The sequence below is a fragment of the Artemia franciscana genome, chromosome 1, assembly GCF_032884065.1.
Source record: "Artemia franciscana chromosome 1, ASM3288406v1, whole genome shotgun sequence".
NCBI classification, from domain to species: Eukaryota; Metazoa; Arthropoda; class Branchiopoda; order Anostraca; family Artemiidae; genus Artemia; species Artemia franciscana.
The window spans coordinates 7795201-7815913 of record NC_088863.1 but is presented as its reverse complement, the minus strand read 5'-3'; the positions used below and the strand labels follow the sequence as shown (position 1 = coordinate 7815913).

The following is a 20713-nucleotide window of genomic DNA, read 5'->3' as shown; positions in this document are numbered from 1 at the left end:
ATTTCCGCTATCCAATGAGTATATTTAACAAATGTGAAACTGAGTAAAATCAAAATTGCAATATGATAACAAGTGGCTATAAATTGACAAGATGGGGCTGAGCTCACACAAAGAAAATTATTTATAACACACGTACGAAATATGAAGATGGTAAAATGTGTGAATTACGAATGCTATTGATTTGGGTATCCATGTGTCGAATTTAAGCATCTGAAGTTATGAATTAAAATCAAGTTGCCATCACGCCATTGGCAAATTAGAGGCAAAGCCAAGACAGGTAGTCTGAGTGAAAGGCAAAGCTGACATAAGCTGTTTAATTCTTATCTTTTCTAAAACAGGCAGAACTAGGCCCTTTGAAGCAATTAAATAAAAAAAAAATACTTTTTATTAATGAAAGTGAGGAGCAGCATTAAAACTTCTAATGCATATGAATTATTGCGTATATGGTGTCCCCTTATCAACACCTCGCTCTTCACGCTAAAGTTTTTTAGTATTTTTGAAAAAGCTTCTTATTGCTCTAATGAAACGAACCTTGTGTTTCAGGACTCGTTCTTAAAGATTTGGGACAAAATTTAAACTATAGCATACAGAGGGAGGTGTTGAAGAGGGGGCTACCCCTCGTATACTTGAAAATTTCTGTTCATTTTAAGTTTTAATATTGTTTCTTACTTTCAGTTGAGTATTTATTTTTTTTAATTTAATTTAGAATCGTTTTTTAATAATGCCAGGAAATTTGGCTCCGTGGAAAAATCACTCCTCCTCACGGATATATCCTCTGAACAATTTAATTTTCATGAAAATTTACCCCGGACAATCACCCTTAAGATCTCCACGCATAAGAGTGAGTCGGCAAAGACAAAGAAAAAATTTCAAACAAAGAATTTCGTATAAGAATTCTCTAAAATTCCCTCGGTATAAAATTTCTTCTCAGAAATTTTCCCCCTGGAAAGTTCTCCCCATGAAAAATCCCCCAGCAGAAAATTCCCTCACACAAAAATATGTCCATGATTCCCAATAATAAATAATGTACGTAAATAATGGGCAAATTTTTAACCTAAGAACCTTTCCCCAGGGTTTATGTAGGCTAGTGTTATCTCCAAAGGCATGGTTAATCGGCCTTTTAACTAGGCTGAAAAAATGGCAACCTCAAAATTTTAATCGAAGGATTTTGAGAAAAAAGAGGCGTAGAAGCGGACCTATTTGCCCTCTAATCTTTTGAGTGACTTAAGAAGGGTACTAAAACTTTAATTTCCATTCGAATAATCCGTTTCACGATATTCTTGGACCACTAGTTTGCTACGATCACCTATGAAAAACAAAAACAAAAAAAGGCAAATAAACACGCTTCCTTGATCTTTCTTATTGCAAAAAATACAAAAATTCCGCATTTTTGCAACTAAGAGCTTGAAATCTCTACAGTAGGGTGAGTTCTCTGTTACGCTGGTGTGATTTTCTTATAGATTCTATGGCTTTTAGGTGTGTTTCTCCCTTTTTTTGAAAATCAAGCAAATTTACTTAATGAAATTTAATGAAACCTATGCATTTGGAATCAGCACATTTGCCAATTTTTTTTTGTATATCAATTTCTATCGAAAATTTTTTTGTAAAGCTTTGTTTACTATTGAGCTGGGTCACTATATACTTACATTTTTGCTACCACGAATTGTTTGACCACTTTGTTAGGAAAATTCTGTATACACTAGTAATTACGTTCCCTAGTGTTGCTAATATTTTTCGTTAACGTTGAAAAATACAAGCTATCACATCTTTTTGCAAATACGCTTGCTTCTATCAATAAATTCACTATTAAATTTCGGCAAAAATCTAATAGTACAATTGGGGTCAAGAGTATTTTTTAATTTTTACAGTTGTTGCTTAGGCATTTTATGTTGGTCTGACACACTTCTAAATAATGCTTTAAACAAAGTTTGGACTCCATTTGGAAGCTTGAGTGTTAGCGTGATAGTTTCTCCATGGACTGACCGTTTATGGATCGAATTTAGTTACCATGAATGAGATTGATTAATAGTTGACTATCAGATCGTTGCACAATGCAAGAGATTTGGAATATATAGTTATTGTTCAGTAGGGGGTGGCGTGGCTACAGTTTTTCTATGGTAAAGTGTTTTTAAGTTATTTATTAATGGTTCCAAGTTTCTACGAGAGTTTCAAATTTATTACTTGGATAGTAGAATAGTGAACTAAACTCATCAATAGGGACTTTAATAAAACTTTTCTGGCTGACCAATCGGACCTCCGGATGTTGCAACTTCATATATTTCATGATGGATTTTTGAGGCTACTGTGGTTTTTTCTCTTTAAATGTCCTGGAGAGTCTCTGGCAAATGAGACTAAGGGCTAGAGGTCATTGATCTCTCTGGACTTGCACGAAAAAAATTTATAAGCAAAAAAAAAATTTCGAATAATAATTTATTAAAGGTAAGTTTCTAAGGTAGATAATTCTAATCTAAGGTAGATGAGGTTAAGGGCCAGAGGTCAGTGATTTCTCTTGACTTGCACCAAAAAAGTTTAGAAATAATAACATTTCTAATAATGATTTATAAAAGGCAAGTTTCTAAGGTAGATAATGTTTCCAGTAAATTTAAATTTTAATGGAAGCGTGCACAATGCACATTCCATAAAAATGTTATATTTCTATTATCGCCATCTATAAATTCGAATATTTTATTAAGTTAGCAAGGGGCAGATGGCAATAATAAAGCTATATATATATATATATATATATATATATATATATATATATATATATATATATATATATATATATATATATATATATATATATATATATATATATATATATATATATATATATATATATATATATTTATATATATTTATATATACGGATTTGATTTCCTGCCATTCTTACCAAAATTCTTAACAACATGCTTTTAACAACAATTGTTTTTCTGCCAACTCAAATAAAGATTGCTGTGAACTATTGTCGATATCTACAATAAATCATACTTGATCACTTTAACTTGAAATACAACGTATTTCAAGAATAACAATAAAACTGAGACTGAGACGTCTTATTGGCAATCCACATACACACACTACCTTCTGATTTAGTTTAAAGCCACAAAAACTCTCCGTGAAAGTTTTTATTTTATATTCAATTCTAGGGTTTAGGTATACCCGATACCATAGCAGAAGTAATAGTAGGACCAATAGGGGTAGTATTAGTAATAACAATAGTAATTTTAGTTTTAAGCAGTAATGGCTGTTTAAATCTAAGCAGTAATTTGCCTTTTTGTCTATTACAAAATCAACTTGTCTCTTTAAAACACTTAGCGGCGAGTAGTATATATATTTTGTTGGCACAACATCCCACATAACATTCACTGAAAGTCTCAATTTAATACTCTGTGCTCTTCCTGAGAAATGTTTAATACATCCTTTTGGCAACTTGAATGCACATAGTGTATTTTGTTTCACTTTAACACCCTCCTAAAGTTTCACCTTTGTATCTTCTACCTTGGTAGAAGTAGTAGTCGTAGCAGTTGTAATAGTAGCAATAGTAGTAACATGAGCATAGTGCCTTCTGGTTTGTTCGACATTCTCATCAATATGCCCTTGGTCAATTGATTATCCCCCTTTTTATTTCTTTAAATTTCAAAAATACCCTTAGTCATGCATGAATTTCCCCCATTTGACAAGCTGTAGGAACATGGCATATTTTGATTTTTTTTTCAATGCTCCCCTCAACATTCTCTGAGAGCTTTATTTGAATACATCCGGTCTTTTGAACATGAAAGGCCACATATTCTCTTTCCTGATAACAAATACTGTATGTACACTATTGATGAATTAGATAACTATGGGGGATGACCTCCCTAGCATCGCCAGAGACATATTAAAAGAACCTTTCAGCTATCCCGAACAAAATGAACATTTCAAAATTTCGGTAGGAAGTTCTTAGAGATTCAACAGGCTTGAATTGAGGGTTTGCTTGCCCTCCAATCACTTTTGAATCCTAAAAAGGGCACTAAAGCTTTTAATTTCCACTCCTGTTGGATCCCTTAAAGACGATATATGATATTTCTGTCTTATGATAGTCCTGTGCTGCCTGTTTTATTGCTTATATGCTCTTTCGAATATCTGTATGCACATAATTATGTCATTTAATTGAAACTTCTCCTAAACTATCCCTAAGAGTTACACCTTGATGCTTTTAGCGACATTGGTTACAACAGTCGTAGCGGATATATTACTTGTATACACATGATGCCTTTTGATTAGCTCCAAATCCGATACGACATACCCTGAAAGTTGCAACTTAGTAAAGTAAGCCGTTCCTCAGATACATCCTGTAACATCCTTCTGGCAAACTACAGGCGCATAGTTCTATTTGATTTAATTCAATATCTGCCAAAAATTCCTTGAAAGCTTTGCCCTAATATCCTTAACTTGCATAGTAACAATAGTTGTTTTAGTAGTAGTACTAGCTTTAATAGTAGCATGCACATATCATCTTGGGTTCTTCTTCGTCCTCTTGACAGACTGTATGCGCTTAGTGTATTGATTTAGTTCAACACTGTTTCCAATATTCACCAAAGCTTTCACCTTAACGCTTTTAAGTTTTAGCAGTAGTAGTAGTTGCAGCAGAATTAGTATTAGTAACCTTAGTTTTAGTAGCAGTATTTGCTGTAGCAGTGGTAGTACAAGATTTTTCCTAAGATATTGCTGTAACCTTTATGCAGAAAGCTAATTCTGATTCATTTCAACCCCCGCCATCAATATTCTCTGAAAATTTTACCTTTATACCCTTAGGCATTGTTTTAATAGTAGTCATATCAGTAGTAGTCGGAGTACCAGTAGTACTAGTTGTGGCACTAGTACTAGGTTTAATAGTAATATCAATAGTACTAGAAGCAGCAGTAGTATTAACTTAAGCCGTATTATTTCAACTTAATACAATTAGTCGTTGCTATGGCATTGCTGATATGCCCTTTTGATAACTTGTATATTCATAGTTTTAAATTAGTTTTACTTCCCCCTCATTGCTTCCTGAAATTCTCATATTTATACTCTTAGCCCTGTGGTAGTTGCAACAGAAGTAGTATTAAGAGTATTAATAATAGTAGCAGCCGTAGTAATTTAAGTAGTAGCGTGCAGTGTTGTGCCAAGTACTTCTTTGTTTTACTTAAGTACAAGTACCAAGTACTCAGAGAAATTTTTATTTAAGTACAAGTATTAAGTACTTCTCTAAAAATATACTTAAGTAATAAATACATTTGAAAAAGTACTTCGGTACTTAAGTGCTCAAGTATTTCCACATTACTTCAGTATTTAATTACTCAAGTACTAATTTTTTAGTTACAGTAAATAACACGCAAAACACTTCTTTAATGTCCGTATCCCATCCATGTAGACGAGATAAGCAAGATTCTGACGAGAAATTGACCGTATTTCAGGAAAACCGACAGTTTTCAGGAAAAAAATTAACTGGTTTCACAAAAAATCGAATTTTACTTCAGGTAAGGTACAAAAAGAAAAGATTTTGCAAAGAACATTCATTACAGCTTCATCATACCTTAACATAATTTCTTACTTGTTCATTTCAACAGCAGAAGCTTTTCAAACATACCACCTCCGAGCTTGTTTCTTTTTCGAGTAAAAATTCCACCACCTACCGGAAAAAGTCATTCTGCAGGTGCAGACGAAGGAATGATACAGTTGTACTTTTTGAAAACTTTCATTACCCTTGGGTACACTTTGAGCACAGATAGTTCCTTTTGCCTCTCATTCAAATACGACAAAACCTCCATCTTCACAGAATTGGCTTCAAGTAGAATTATCTTGTGAATTATCACAAGTAGTTTCAGTAGCCACTATGAAGCTGTCCTCAAGAAGGCTTCCAAAGTTGCTGGTATGATCAGAAGAAACTTCTCGTGCGAGGACGACAAAATGCTTGCTACGCTTTATAGGTCCCTTGTCCGCCCGATTCTTGAGTATGGACATTGTTCTACAAGACCATACTACAACAAGGACATAGATGCTCTCGAAAATGTTCAGAGGAGGATAACTAAATTCTCTCTCAGGTTACGCTTCCTTCCCTACGAAGAGCGGCTTAGAAAGCTTGAAATCCCAACCCTCGCCTATAGATTCCATCGTGGTGATCTTATTGAAATGTACAAGCTCTGCAATGGAGCCTATGATAACGTACTAGCCCAGAGAATCGTGCAGTTGAATAAAAATCATCTCCGAGGACATCAGTACCAAGTGAGTATGGAACGCTTTTACAAGGACATGGGCCGATGGACTTTCGGCAACCGAGTGGTTCAGCATTGGAACAATTTACCAGAAAGAGTAATCTTCTCCACAAACCTACTGACATTCAAGAAGGAAGTTGATGAATATTATTCAAGTGACATTTTCTCCTTGTGCAAATTTAGAACAAATGCAAATTAAGATTTTTGTTTTGTAGAGGCTTAACAGCCTGTCATCAAATTTGCGAATATATTTATTTATTTATATTTTAGTTGCTTCATCACCAAGATCAAAGTATTCATCTCCAGACAAAAAGCTACCTTTATCAGCCTCGTAAGTACCTCCGAAATCTTCAACCTTTTTCGCTTTGTCTACCAAGAGTTCAACTGCTAAATCCTTCTGGTTATCAGGAAACCACTTCAATTTGAAAAAAGGATGACTTGCCATAGCAAAAAAATAGTCTCTTGCATGTAGAACTCTCTCGTCCAGGATCGTGGGGAATCTTTTTTTGAGACCCACAAGTAAAGTATGTACCAAACGCTGGCTGACTTTTCCCAAATCTTTCAACTTTTTGAGCTTTCTTTCAAGAAATATGATTGTAGGATAAATAGCACCGAAATAGAGTTTTTCCTCCCCCTGAAGCATGTCCAATGCCACTGCTACTGGCTCCGTAATTTTCATGTATTCTTGAAAAATTTCAACATCATGAGAAGTTAGCCTTGGTTTTTGCAAAGTATCAGATATGGCAGCAAGCTCTCCAATTTTGTGACAATTCATCACACATTTGACACTGTTATTCTTCGAGTTCCACCTGGTTACCATAGGTCTTATAAGCTGTTGGTCATATACCTCTGTCACAGCATCAGCATCTTTTGTAATCTTATTCACGGCATCCCAGAGAGCAATACACTTCGAAAAAGCGGCGTGTTACTGCCTCTTATACGCAATATCAATATCACAGAAAGCTTTATCAGCATCGATGGAAGCAAGCGGGTTAAGTGTGTGGCCGATATCCCTGAAATGTGGAGGAAGTTGGAAATATTCGGGGTTGTCATGAGAATCAAGTATCTCTCCACTGTTTGTAAAATAGAATGAGCCAGTCTGGCCTGCATCATCTTCATTTTCTTCATCACTGACTTGAACATCTTCACTGGAAACCATCGAATATTCCCTGAATGCCTTACTTAAGTTAGAGGCGTTATCGGCAGTGTTGTGCCAAGTACTTCTTTTTTTACTTAAGTACAAGTACCAAGTACTCAGAGAAATTTTTACTTAAGTACAAGTATTAAGTACTTCTCTAAAAATATACTTAAGTAATAAGTACTTTTGAAAAAGTACTTCAGTACTTAAATACTCAAGTATTTCGATGTTAGTTGAATTTTACTTCAATTAAGATATAAAAAGAAAAAAAATTACAAAGAACATTCATTACAGCTTCATCATAACTTTTAATTTCTTTCTTGCTTCTTTCAAAAGCAGAAGCTTTTCATACATACCAATTCCCAGCATGTTTCTTTTTGGAGTAAAAATTCCATCACCTACCAAAAAATGTCGTTTTGCAGGTGCAGACGAAGGAATGATACAGCTGTACTTCCTGAAATCTTTCGTTACCCTTTGGTACACTTTGAGCACAAAGAGTTCCTTTCGCCATTCATTCAAATATGACAAAACCTTCACAGAATTGGTTTCACGGCCACGGTTGCCAGAATTACAATGAGTAGTTTCTTCATCACTAAGATCAAAGTATTCATCTCCAGACAAAAAGCTACCTTTATCAGCCTCGTAAGTACTTCTGAAATCTTCAACCTTTTTCGCTTCGTCTGTCAAGAGTTCAACTGTTACATCCTTCTGGTTGTCAGGAAACCACTTCAATTTGAAGAAAGAATGACTTGCTGTGGCCATAACATAGTCTCTTGTATGACAGACCCACAAGTAGAGTATGTACCAAAGGCTGGCTGACTTTCGCCAAATCTTTTAGTTTTTTTTAGCTTGCTTTCAAATGATTAGATTGTAGGATATATAGCACCGAAGTAGCATTTTTCCTCCCCCTGAAGAATTTTCATGTATTCTTCAAGAATTTCAACATCACGAGAAGTTAGCCTTGGTTTTAGCAAAGCATCACATACGTCAGCAAGCTTTCCAATTTTGTGACAATCCATCAAACGTTTGACACTTTCATACTTCGAGTGCCAACTGGTTACCACAGGTCTTATAAGCTGTTAGTCATATACCTCTTTCAAAGCATCAGCAGCTTTTGAACTCCTATTTACGGCATCCCAGAGAGCAATACACTTCAAAAAGCGGCGTAGTACTGCTTCTTATATGGAATATCACAGAGGGCTTTAACACCATCGGTGGATCCAAGCAGGTTAAGTGTGTAGCTGACACACCTGAAGTGTGGAGGAAGTTGGAAATACTCGGGGTCGTAAAGAGAATCGAGCATCTCTCCAACGTTTGTAAAAGAGAATGAGCCATACTGGCCTGCTTCATCTTCATTTTATTCATTACTATCTTGAAAATATTCATCGGAAAACATCGGATATTCCCTGAATGCCTTACTAAAGTTAGAGGCGTTATCGGTCAAAACCCCTCGTTCATTTTTATCAACTGCAATTATGTACCTGGCAAATACGCCATTCAGTTGTTCAGCAATTCTGTCATAAGTGAATGAGCCCTTGAACCAGCAACAAGCAAGGGCATAATATTTCCATTTCAATCCTCGTTGAGCAAGTGTGCAATCATTCCCAAGTATCTTTTGTTGTTGGCAGACCAAATGTGTGTTGTCAGCGACATGTAGTAGGTGTGTTCAAAATCACGAACCATATCTTTCTGTACTTCAAAAACGTAGCTTCAATTTGCACAGCTAAAGCTTTTCTTCCTGGAACCTTTGCATAAGCTGCAAGACATGTTATTGGATGTTTGAACAACGGCTTCTCAACAGTGTACAGGGGTTGAATTTCATCCACAATATAGTCCAGTACCACAGAATTCACTTTTAAGGGTGTCAGTTTCAACGGTCTTGCTGTAAAGAAATCTCCCTTAACTTTTCTAGAAGGTTAACTATAATCAGGACCATTATTATCTTCAGATTCAGACGAACCCAAAAGTGAGCCTACAAGTTCACTGGCTTCTTTGCTAGTTGATTTCGTTTTGTTCTTACTGTTTATCACATTTATCACAAAAAACTGTCCGTTCAATATATATGGTATTTCCGCCATGATAGCGTCCTTTTTTGAAATTTCGTGCCGAGCCAGGAGCCGCTGTTCTCAAAGACTAAAATCCATTCATCCACTAATATATAGGCAGTTCAATTCGTCGCATCGCCCTGCGTCATTCTGGTATAATTTTTCTCATCAAGAAAGTACTTGAGTACTTACGTACCCTTAATTACTTCAATTTTTTACTTAAGTATAAGTATTAAGTACTTTAGAAATTTTTTACTTAAGTAGAGTACAAGTACTCAGATTTTTTACTTAAGTAATTACTTAAGTACTTTTACTTAAGTATTTCCCAACACTGATTATCGGTCAAAATCCCTCGTCCTTTTTTATCACCTGGCAAATACGCCATTCAGTTGTTAAGTAATTCTGTCATAAGTGTTTGAGCCATTAAACTGGAAACAAGCAAGGGCATAAGATTTCCGTTTCAAATCTTTGTTGAGCAAGTATACAGTCTTTCCCAAGTAGCTTTTGTTGTTGTCGACAACATGTAGTCGGTGAGTTCAAAATCACAAAGCATATCTTTCTGTACTTTCAACTTAGCTTCAATTTGCTCAGCTAAAGCTTTTCTTCCTGAAACCTTTGCATAAGCTGCAAGACATGTTATTGGATGTTTGAACAACGGCTTCTAAAACAGTGCACAGGGGTTGAATTTCATCCACAATATAGTCCAGTACCACAGGATTCACTTTTAAGTGTGTCAGTTTCAACGGTCTTGCACCAAAGAAATCTCCCTTAACTTTTTTAGAAGGTGAGGTATAATCAGGGCCAGTATTATCTTCAGCTTCAGATGACCCGGAAAGTAAGCCTACAAGTTCTCTAGCCTCTTTGCTAATTGATTTTCTTTTGTTCTTATTGTTCTTGCTCAGGTCAGCAAACTCCCTGTAAACAGAAGGATGGACAAACTCACCTTGATATGTTTGTGGAAATTCGTTGTTGCATCCATTTGACTCTTCAGAATTTTGTTTGGGCAGTTTTTGCATGTGGCAGATGCTGCACCATCCTTCTGAATTTTCCCATTTATCACAAAAAACTTTCCATTCAATATATATGGTAGTTCTGCCATTATAGCCTCCTTTTATAAAGTTTCGGAGCGCTGTTCTCAAAGACTAAAATCTATTCATCCACTAATATATAGGCAGTTTAATTTGTTACATCGCCCGGCGTCATGCCGGTATAATTTTTTTATGCCAAGAAGAAAGTACTTGACTTCTTAAGTACCCTTAAGTACTTCAGTTTCTTATTTAAGTATAAGTATTAAGTACGTTAGAAAATTTTTACTTAAGTAGAGTACAAGTACTCAGATTTTTTACTTAAGTAAGTACTTAAGTACTTTTACTTAAGTATTACGCAACACTGGTAGCGTGCACACATTGCCCTTTGGTCGATTGATCTTTCCTTTCCCTTTAAGTATTCTTCAAGTACCCTTTTGACAATCTGTATGCACGTAGTGTGTTTTGATTTTTCTAAAATTTCCCTTCAGTATTCTATCATAATTTTCATCTTCGTTCCCTCAGCCTTAATTCAAGATTTATCTATATGTATAAAAATAAGTTGTCTGTGTGTCGAGTGATGTCATGTTTGTGTGTCGACTGACGTCATGTTTGTCGACTGACGAAATTACAAACCGGGACATCGGGACACAAATGACGACCGGGACACCGGGACATAGGGAATATAAATGACGACCGGGACACTCAAAGAGAAAGCGACCGGGACACAAGGAATGTTCGATTAGCAATCACCATCAACAAAACACCGGGACACAAATGACGACCGGGACACAGGGAATATAAATGACGACCAGGACACTCAAAGAGAAATTACAGACCGGGACACGGGAACACAAATGACGACCCGGACAAAAATGACGACCGGGAAACCGGGACACAGGGAATATAAATGACGACGGCGACACTCAAAGAGAAATTACAGACTGGGACACCGGGACACAGGGAAACAATAACGCCGGGGGGACAGGGGGATATATAAATGACGACGGGGACACAGGGAATGTTCGATTAGCAATCACCATCAACAAAGCTTCAAGGGCAATCATTAGAATAATGAGGTATAGATCTGAATACAGATTGTTTTTGCCATGGATGTTTTGCCAACGTATGTTTTGCCATACGTTGCATGTTCAAGAGTTGGTAAACCTGACAATCTATTTATATGCACAGACAATGGGACAGCCAAGAATGTTGTATATTCGCAAGTTTTACGTAGTTAAATATACATATATATATATATATATATATATATATATATATATATATATATATATATATATATATATATATATATATCTATATTCACAGGGGGACACAGGGACACAACTACAATGGCGCGTTACGACTACGCAAGTTTTACGTAGTTAAATATATATATATATATATATATATATATATATATATATATATATATATATATATATATATTCACAGGTGGGACACAGGGACACAACTACAATGGCGCGTAACTAATATGGCACGTAACGACTTACGCGCGAGGGGGGCTTGGGGGGGGGGGGGGCGCGAAGTACCCCCACCAACTAGGTGTTGGGGTAGCGCGAAGTGCCACCCCAACAGCTAGTAGGGAATATAAATGACGACCGGGACACTCAAAGAGAAAGTGACCGTGACACAAGGAATGTTCGATTAGCAATCACCATCAACAAAGCACCGGGACACAGGGAATATAAATGACGAACAGGACACTCAAAGAGAAATTACAGACCGGGACACGGGAACACAAATGATGACCGGGACAAAAATGACGACCGGGACACCGGTTGGGGGTGTCCCTTAGCTGTTGGGGTGGCGCGAAGGGCCACCCCAACAGCTAGTCTTATTATAATAATGCTAATATAATAATAATGCTAATGTCTTATTAGTAGTGGTATTAGTAAGAGCAGTAGTAATAGCAGTAGTGTTGTTTTCGTCGTAGTAGTAACAGTAGTGCTAATAGCAGTAGGATTTTTCCCTTTAAGTATTCTTCAAGTACCCTTGTGACAATCTGTATGCACGTAGTGTGTTTTGATTTAGCTCACATTTCCCTTCAATATTTTATCATAATTTTCATCTTCGTTCCCTTAGCCTTAATAATGCTAATGTCTTATTAGTAGTGGTATTAGTAAGAGCAGTAGTAATAGCAGTAGTCTTGTTTTCGTCGTAGTAGTAACAGTAGTGCTAATAGCAGTAATAGTATACACATGTTGCCTTTTGGTCTGTTGAACATCCCCTTCATGGTTAGAGATGCCCTGGAACTATCATCTTGATACAGTAGGCTGTTCCAAAGACATTATCGATAGACCCTTGACATGTATGACATGATTGACATATATGTATGCATATATTATCCCTTTGTTTGGTTCAACATTTCCTCAAATTTTAATTCACTATTTTAGACCTTGGTAGTTTGGTAGTACTCGCTTTAGAATTATTATTTATTGTGGTAGTAGCTGTAGAAGTAGAACTGATGGTATTAGTAGCAGTAGTAGTAGCTATAAGAGGAGCAGTAGTAGCAGCAGTAGCCCGCAATATTTCCTCTTTGGTTAATTGATGACCCCCGTATCATTTCCTAGAAAGTTCCAAATTAATGTACTTAGTCATTCCTGGGGCGCACTCTTTTGATCTTTCAACTAAGCTGAACGAAAGGCTATATCAAAATGCTTATTAGATGTGTTTGGGAAATTATTGGGCCTAGAAGGGGGTTGATTGCTGTTCAGTCACTTTTTACTCTTAAACAAGGCACTAGAATTTTCAATTTAGGATTGAATGAGCTCCAACCAGAGTTTCTATTCCAGTTTCTTCTCTATGAAGAAACAAATGCATTGTGCCCAAATCGCTTCTTACTTAGGCAACGCTATTGCACGACCTACGATTTACAATAACGAAGCACTTCCCTTGAAGATATGTTGCTTTTTTGTCTCCTTTCAACTTTCATTAAGGGATAATGATCACTCTACTTCACAAAGGGAGGCAGAGTGATGCCGAAGCTACTCCTTTAAACTCTAAGTAAAACAACCTAAATAAGTTACGGCCTCTACGGTGAGGTTGTTGTAACCCATCAATTCCACTCTCCTAGGAGAATATCTCTCTAAGAATATCTCTTGGCCGTCTCTTTTTATGCGTCAATTTTGGCCGCTACTCTTGGGGAGAGGCATTTCCTGCGTAAACTAAAAAAAAAATTTTTCTTTAATATAATTCTTATTACTGAAATTGGTCAACTTTCCAAAACCTATAGCCTAGTCAAGACAGATAATATATCGGCACTTTAAAACGCTAAAAAACCTACTATTAATCTTCTTGAATGTTGGAAAAGGACTAAAGCAAAAGTAGACAAAACTCCAAAAGCGTACTGCTCCTAGGGCGGGTTCTTTTCGAGGTTCTGACCAATGACTGTGATTCACCCAAGGTCTCAAGTACATGAGTATGGCAATCAATGGGGTTTTAGCAAAAAACTCGCTCCATAGCCACTTTTGCCGTTTGGATGTGTCACTGTCCGTTCGAATTTTTACCCTTATTTTTATTTGTTGCAAAGGGAGTAATGAGCTTGAATTTGCACTCTGCTCAAAGTTATGGAAAATGATATTTAATCGATAGTGAAGTCCATTCGTGAGCACTAACTTTAGAGAGGGAATTAAATTATGGAAAAGATGATTAGAATTATCTAATTATGAAAAAAATTATTAATTATGAAAAAATTTATGAACTAATTATAAAAAAAATTATCTAAAATTATGAAAAAGATAATTAGGACCATTGGTCCAAGACCTGTAAAAGAAAATAATCTATCCCATAGAAACAAAAAATAACAGTCTTGTTTGAACTGTCTACTTTTCATCATGAAACCACTAACAGTTTTTGGGACATCATATATCTGTCAAAGCCTAATGATTGCGTTTAGGACTTGGCTGTATTTGCATTTAACTTAAGATCAAAGGTTTTTTGCCTATCATAGAATCTGAAATTCAGATCCGGCACGGAAATGCAGAAGCAAGATAAGCAAAACTTGGAGAAATCATTGGAAAAAAAACAGGAAGAATCAAACACAAGAACCAAAAAGGGAGGGATACAGGATTTAAGTGTTAAAGAAATACAAGAAGACGGACTGACATAGACAAAAGACCCATCACTTGAGCAAAGAGGGGACAAAGTTTATGATAAAAGGGTATTTTTAGAAACACGGCCATTATTAACTTGAGTTCGCTCTTTACTAGGTTCCAGGTCAGAAAAAGTAAAAGGTTTTTCACTTTGTGCAGAATATGCTATTCATGGTTGGAGCATGGTTTTTCGAACCCGGTTGGGACAACATAGAATTAAGATTATTAATGCAACCGATGGTGAAATTCCTTTGGAATATATGGTAACAGTTTTGTCAAATGAGCGCAAACGAATCAACACCAAGAACATTGAATGCAAGGTACAGCTAGAGTTTAAGTTTGGAGTAGTGATTTAAAGAATCTGTCGACAAATTCAGGATATAATTTTAAGTTTGGAGGACTGATTTAAAGAATGTGTCGACAAAATATGCGGACAAATACAGACAAACTAGATAAATTTCCAAGGTAAAAAGGTAAATTTTCCGAGGTGTTGACACGTGGCAGCGATACCTTTGAGCTCCCCATTCCCTTTTAATAACGTCTTTCTCTCTTTTAGCTGTGCCCCTGTCTGAACATTTTGGTTTTAACCAATTGAATCTTGGATCTTTCACCCACGCAAGTGAACATGCATTAAACAGAAGTGTATGGTTTATTGTATTCTTTTTAGTTGTTTTGGTAGAGGATGCACGTTCTTTAAGTCACCACACATTTAGAATATTGCTGCTCTGGATGTGTGTTGACAACAAATATATTTTGACTTCATTTGACTCACCTCACCTCTGCTGTTCTCTTAACCATGATCAGACTTAGCTAATAACTCGGCCCCCAAGACTAGACAAGCAAAAATTACCTGAGGAAATCTGATGCCCTCTTCAGGACAATTTACAGATATAAAAATATCGGCCGATAATCGATAATATCTTCCCGATACCTTATGATGACACTGACCTTCATATCAGCCCGATAATACCGCTCGGTCGATATATCGGTCAGGCCCTAAATTTTTGTAATATAAGCTCAATTATATTTTTGGGGGTAATTCTAATTTTACATTTACCGAACTCTCGAATGACTCGAAAAGACCTGGGTAGTAATTTGAAAATACAGTTGATGCCATTAAAACTCACTTGCTAATTGATACAATTTACATGACAATTGGGTTTTGAGCATTAACTGCGTTATATAATTAGTAAAGTGTCTCATACGCAATTAAAGCAATGCATAAATTTTCTTTCTCTTAGAAAAAGATAAAATAATTAATTGAAGCTGTTTTTTTTTTAGGATTCAGAATTGGCTTGAATTGGCTCGTTTTATAGTGATTTCATTTTCGAAATGGATGAAGATGTGTCTAAAGAAATTCAAAAGTAGCTAACTGGAACTTTTTTTCTATGTAACTGTATTATTTTCTTTATTTATGAGGAAATCTTGACACAAAACTTTTCAATTTTTTTCTTTGAAATGAAACTTTTTATTAAGAAATTAAATGAAATATCATTTCTTTTGAAATGAAAGTCTTTTCTTCAACTTTGGCCTTAAGTTAAGGATATTTTGTGATGTATTAAATTCTTATTCCATCTAATGTTTTTTAATTTAATTTTCTTGATAGTTCATGGACAATATAAAGTGTTCAAGTAATAAATGGACCGAATTTTCATTAATAGATTGAATGTTCAGCCAAATTGGCTATTGATAGAACTTTCCGACCCCTTTCTTTGAAACTTGATCTTAATCTAGGGATGTTAAACACGACATATAAAACAGTTTTTTCATCCTACGATTTTTATTTAATACTCTAGATTGTTCATTCATCAAAACAGGCTGTTCTAAAAATGGTTACAAGTACAGAAAAAAAAAATGTCCAAAATCACCAAAAAAGTGAAACTGAGAAAAAAAATGATCGATACAATTCTGTGAAAATAGCTACTGCATCTTGTTTTTGGTATACTTAATAAAAGGATTCATATTCACTTTTCTGCATTCTGTTTTCAAGACTGTTGGGATACTAAAGAATAAATTACTAATCTGAAAAATGTAGAATTATATTCACATTAAATTTACCAATCGAACAAAATATCCTCAAAAATATATAACTGAAAATACGGAAGAGAATAAAAAAATAATCATAAAAATAACAAAAATGCAAATCAAGAAGCCAAACTAATTTACTTTTGATAAAAAGTGTAGGCTAAATTCATAGATCATTTACTCTGGCTAATTCTTCAGAATATATAGACACATGTTTTAGTCTTGGATTTAGATATTAACCTGCTATAATACTCAAGAGAGAAAACTCTGTTTTATTTTATATGAATGGAATTTAATCATAGAATTTGAACTTAGCCAACTCTTTCAGTCGTTAAAACAGTAGCCTAAATTTCCTATAAGTTTTGGAATACGAATGAATAAAATACGTGTTCAACCTTTTGTGTAATCTCTTACTAGGTGGCTTTTACCGCTGCAACCCTGATTTCTCCAGTGTTTACTTTGATAAAACCTAAATGGGGCTGTCTTAGTTTAGTGGTGCCACAAATAATTTGGTTCAGTGTTACGAAACGGTTCACTTGTAATAAATGCAAAATCATATATTAACATCATATTGGCTGGAACATTGGCTAAAAGGAATTGGTCAAAATAGGCTTTGAATTGGGAAAACATATTTTAAGTAAATACGATTTTTGACTAATCGGTTAGAATTAATAGTGATATAATGTGTAGAATATCCTTTAGGCTTTAGAGACTAGAATGATAAGGTTGTTATAACGATACATAAATCCCAGAGAACGGATTGCTTCCTGGGAAAGTCATTCCCTTGTTCCTGTTGAAATCAAAGCCCTTTTCTACTAGTATATGAGATCTTCTACTGTAATGTTAAGTTAGTGTGGATTCATTCAGTTTTAGGCTTATTATTTAAAGTTTTAATTTCCTTCTGTCTTATATTTTTTTTTCACTTCCATTGTTGTTTGCTGTGCTATCCACAGTAATACACAACACGCTATCTACAAATGATTTATAGATGACTGTGGTTTTGTGTCAACAATTGTTGCGTATCAGGGAATTGGTTACTTCCTGATAAAATCATTTTCTTGTTACTATTGAAATGCTTTTCCACACGCACGTAACTTCTAATATTTAATGTTAGGCTAGGATGCTCTCTCCTAGCTGGGGCTTATTATTTGAAAGTGATTTTTGTTTCCAATATGTTTTTTTTCACGTCCAATGTTGTTCGTTGTGCTATCCATGTTGATTGGTGGCACTCTATCTTAAAGTGATTTAAAAATGACTGTATTCGAAATTTTCAAATTAATAATATACGATTTATCAATGACAAATCTTAAATTGTTATTAGACTAAGACGCACTCATAGCATATGTATAATTTCTGCTGTACTGCTTAAAATGTTCTTAATGATTTATTTTGCACTAGAACTTCGCTGGCAACTCGCCTCACGCTGCATGAAGATTTGAATAATTATTACCAGATATGCGGATTTTGTTAAGAATTAAACTTCATAAACTTATAAAACCCTTGATAATTGAGACAATAAAATCTGTGATCGAGGCAATTGAGACATGAATTATAAAATAAAGCAAAAAAAGGAAGATTGGCTAAAACTAGAGGAAACTTGGTCGCTGGTCTACCTGCCACCTGGCACATGCATTTTCAAAAGAAATGGCTTTTGGTGGTCTCAAACCAAAGCCAAGAAACTGAGGGAACATTGAAAAATAGTACTTAATCATGCGCTGTTTGGTCTTGTTTCTTTTGCTATTAGAATAGATCTCAACGCTTTTTCATTGCAGCAACCACTAGTTTTCCTCCTCAGAATCCTTGATGTAGGTTAACTTTATTTCGTATTCATTATGTCGCTTAAAGGGTGCCATGATGATATGTAGTGTACTGGCGACTAGGTTTGACAATACGGCACCTCTTGCCGGTTATGAAGGTTCAACTGGACACATGCTCCGTGTGACTAGTTCCATGCAAGCAAGCTTGTTCTCTAAAACGACGAGACTGGGAAGTGTTCGGTGAAGTTTCTGAACGTTGCCCCATGATCTTCCCCCTTTGTTTCGTTTTTCCGATTGTTTTTCAACACTATAATATAAGTACCTTGTGCTATACGGATTTGAGCACATTATTATACCTTAAGGCAACAATTGTGATTATCTTAAGAATTACACCTTAAGGGTTCGAGAGCTAAAATTGCTTTTATATTAATGTTGTTGGTACCTTAACACTAATGGTGTAGCACCACTAACAATGGTTGGTGTAGCAACATTAAATACACTGTTAACACCACTAGCATTACATTAGACATAAGGTATAAAATACCATTTCTGGGTGGACGTCGTAAAATCAGGTAAAGGAGCTTCAGACCCGATGGTAGTATTTCTTCAGGTACAGTTCTTTGTTTTTTCGAGCGATAGATACAATAGACCCAAACAACCGATATCAAAACAATGGCAAAAGGGACGACAATGACAATAATTGCTGCAATTGTCGCTCCGTCTTGGACTAAAAGGCCAAATGTCTGTGGTGCTGAAAGAAACAAAGTTGTAAGAATAGATAAAACCGAATTAATCTGTTCAATTTTCTTCGGATATATTCAAAGGGAAAACCAATCCCTGATCTCGAAAGTGAACATGGGGCTGATCATTATTCGTTCCTAGTGAATTTTGATTTTCGATAGCTTTTCATTACCTAACGATAAAAACTGTCGAAACTAGTGTTTTTGAAGCACTAAAACTGAAAGCAAACTGATGTTTTGAAATATTTATAATTTTGATTGGATTAAATTTCTGATTTTGAATTTTTTTTTAAAACAACAATCATTTAGAAAGTTGTTGCTATCTTACGGAAGTTATGGAATTGATAGACGAAAGGATGTAAATTTCAGAGGAACTTTCCAAGAATAGTTAGGTATGGACATCAGTTCTAAATCTGACAGTGCAGAAGATGCGTGTAATCAGTTTGGGAAAACTAGTTTGCGCTGTAATAGATTTTTTCTTAGGGAGGAAAGATGGAAATGTAGCTCAAATATTAGTCAAACAAGCAGAAGCCTGGTAAAAAAGAAGAAGGGTTTGTTCAAAACTTTACTGGGGGATCAGGTTAGGACAAAAGGAAAGTGAGGTAAGTCATAAAATTATTAATTTGTAATAAGTTTAAAATATCGGTACTGAGTGGTGACAGCTTCCTAGTTATTATAAAAACGTTTTGATTATAAAAGGAAATTTCCTTTTTGTGTGCTTATTAGCAAACCGGGAACAGGAGCTAGGAACAAAATACAGGAGTGTACTGTCTGGACAAAATGTACTCAACAAACTTCTCCTTTATAAAGTTCAAATAATGATAAAAAAATTTATTCGCAGCATTTTAGAAACCTCGCTCATACACGTAAACAGACACAAGAAAAGTTTTTATTGAGTGGCAAACTTTCAACCGATATTTTTAATTCTCAAGACATTGTTATGTAAACATTGACGTTGAAAATAAATAAATTAAGGGGCTAAGGGAAAAGCATCCTATAGCTAATTTGGGGTAAACCTTAATTTGATACAAGAAACGAATAAAAACTAAAAAAGTGAGATTTTTTCCAAATAGATGTAAAGGACAACATTAAAACGTAAAACTAAAACAAAAATTTGCAAGGGGAAATATTTTCCCTATCATTTCGAACTTCTATCATTCTTTGAAAGCATCAACCTACTATATTAAATATTAAAAAATTTTAAATTGTAATTTTTTTTCTCAATGCTTTGAGAATCAAGGACTCATTTAGTCAAACAGTTCGTGGTAACGAGCTGTAGTAAGGAGCGACCCGGCTCAATAGTAAACGAAACTCTAAAAAACGGAATTTTGATGCTAAAAGATACATCAAAAGAATTGGATTTTCATGCTGATTCTAAATATATAAGTTTCGTCAAATTATGTCTTCGTCATCAAAAGTTACGAGCCTGAGAAAATTTGCCTTATTTTGGAAAATAGGTGGAAATACCTCCTAAAAGTCATACAATCTTAACCATCGCATTCGGCGTATCAGAGAATCCTATAGCAAAAATTTCAAGCTCCTATCTACAAAAATGTGGAATTTCGTATTTTTTGCCAGAAGACAAATCACGGGTGCGTGTTTATTTGTTGTTGTTTTTTTTGTTTTTTT

The 20713-nt window shown here is 35.2% G+C and overlaps 2 protein-coding genes across 2 annotated transcripts in view; both read left to right on the top strand.

Annotated features, from left to right (window-relative positions):
* The window catches only part of LOC136025019 (trichohyalin-like), a gene marked incomplete at its 5' end in the record, with an annotated part of 228437 nt that extends 211908 nt beyond the window's left edge, over positions 1–16529 (top strand). Inside the window, 1 exon segment of the mRNA XM_065700678.1 lies at positions 15844–16529.
* The window catches only part of LOC136025011 (histone-lysine N-methyltransferase, H3 lysine-79 specific-like), a 469133-nt gene that overhangs the window by 311813 nt on the left and 136607 nt on the right, over positions 1–20713 (top strand). The gene's annotated exons all lie outside the window — the stretch shown is intronic.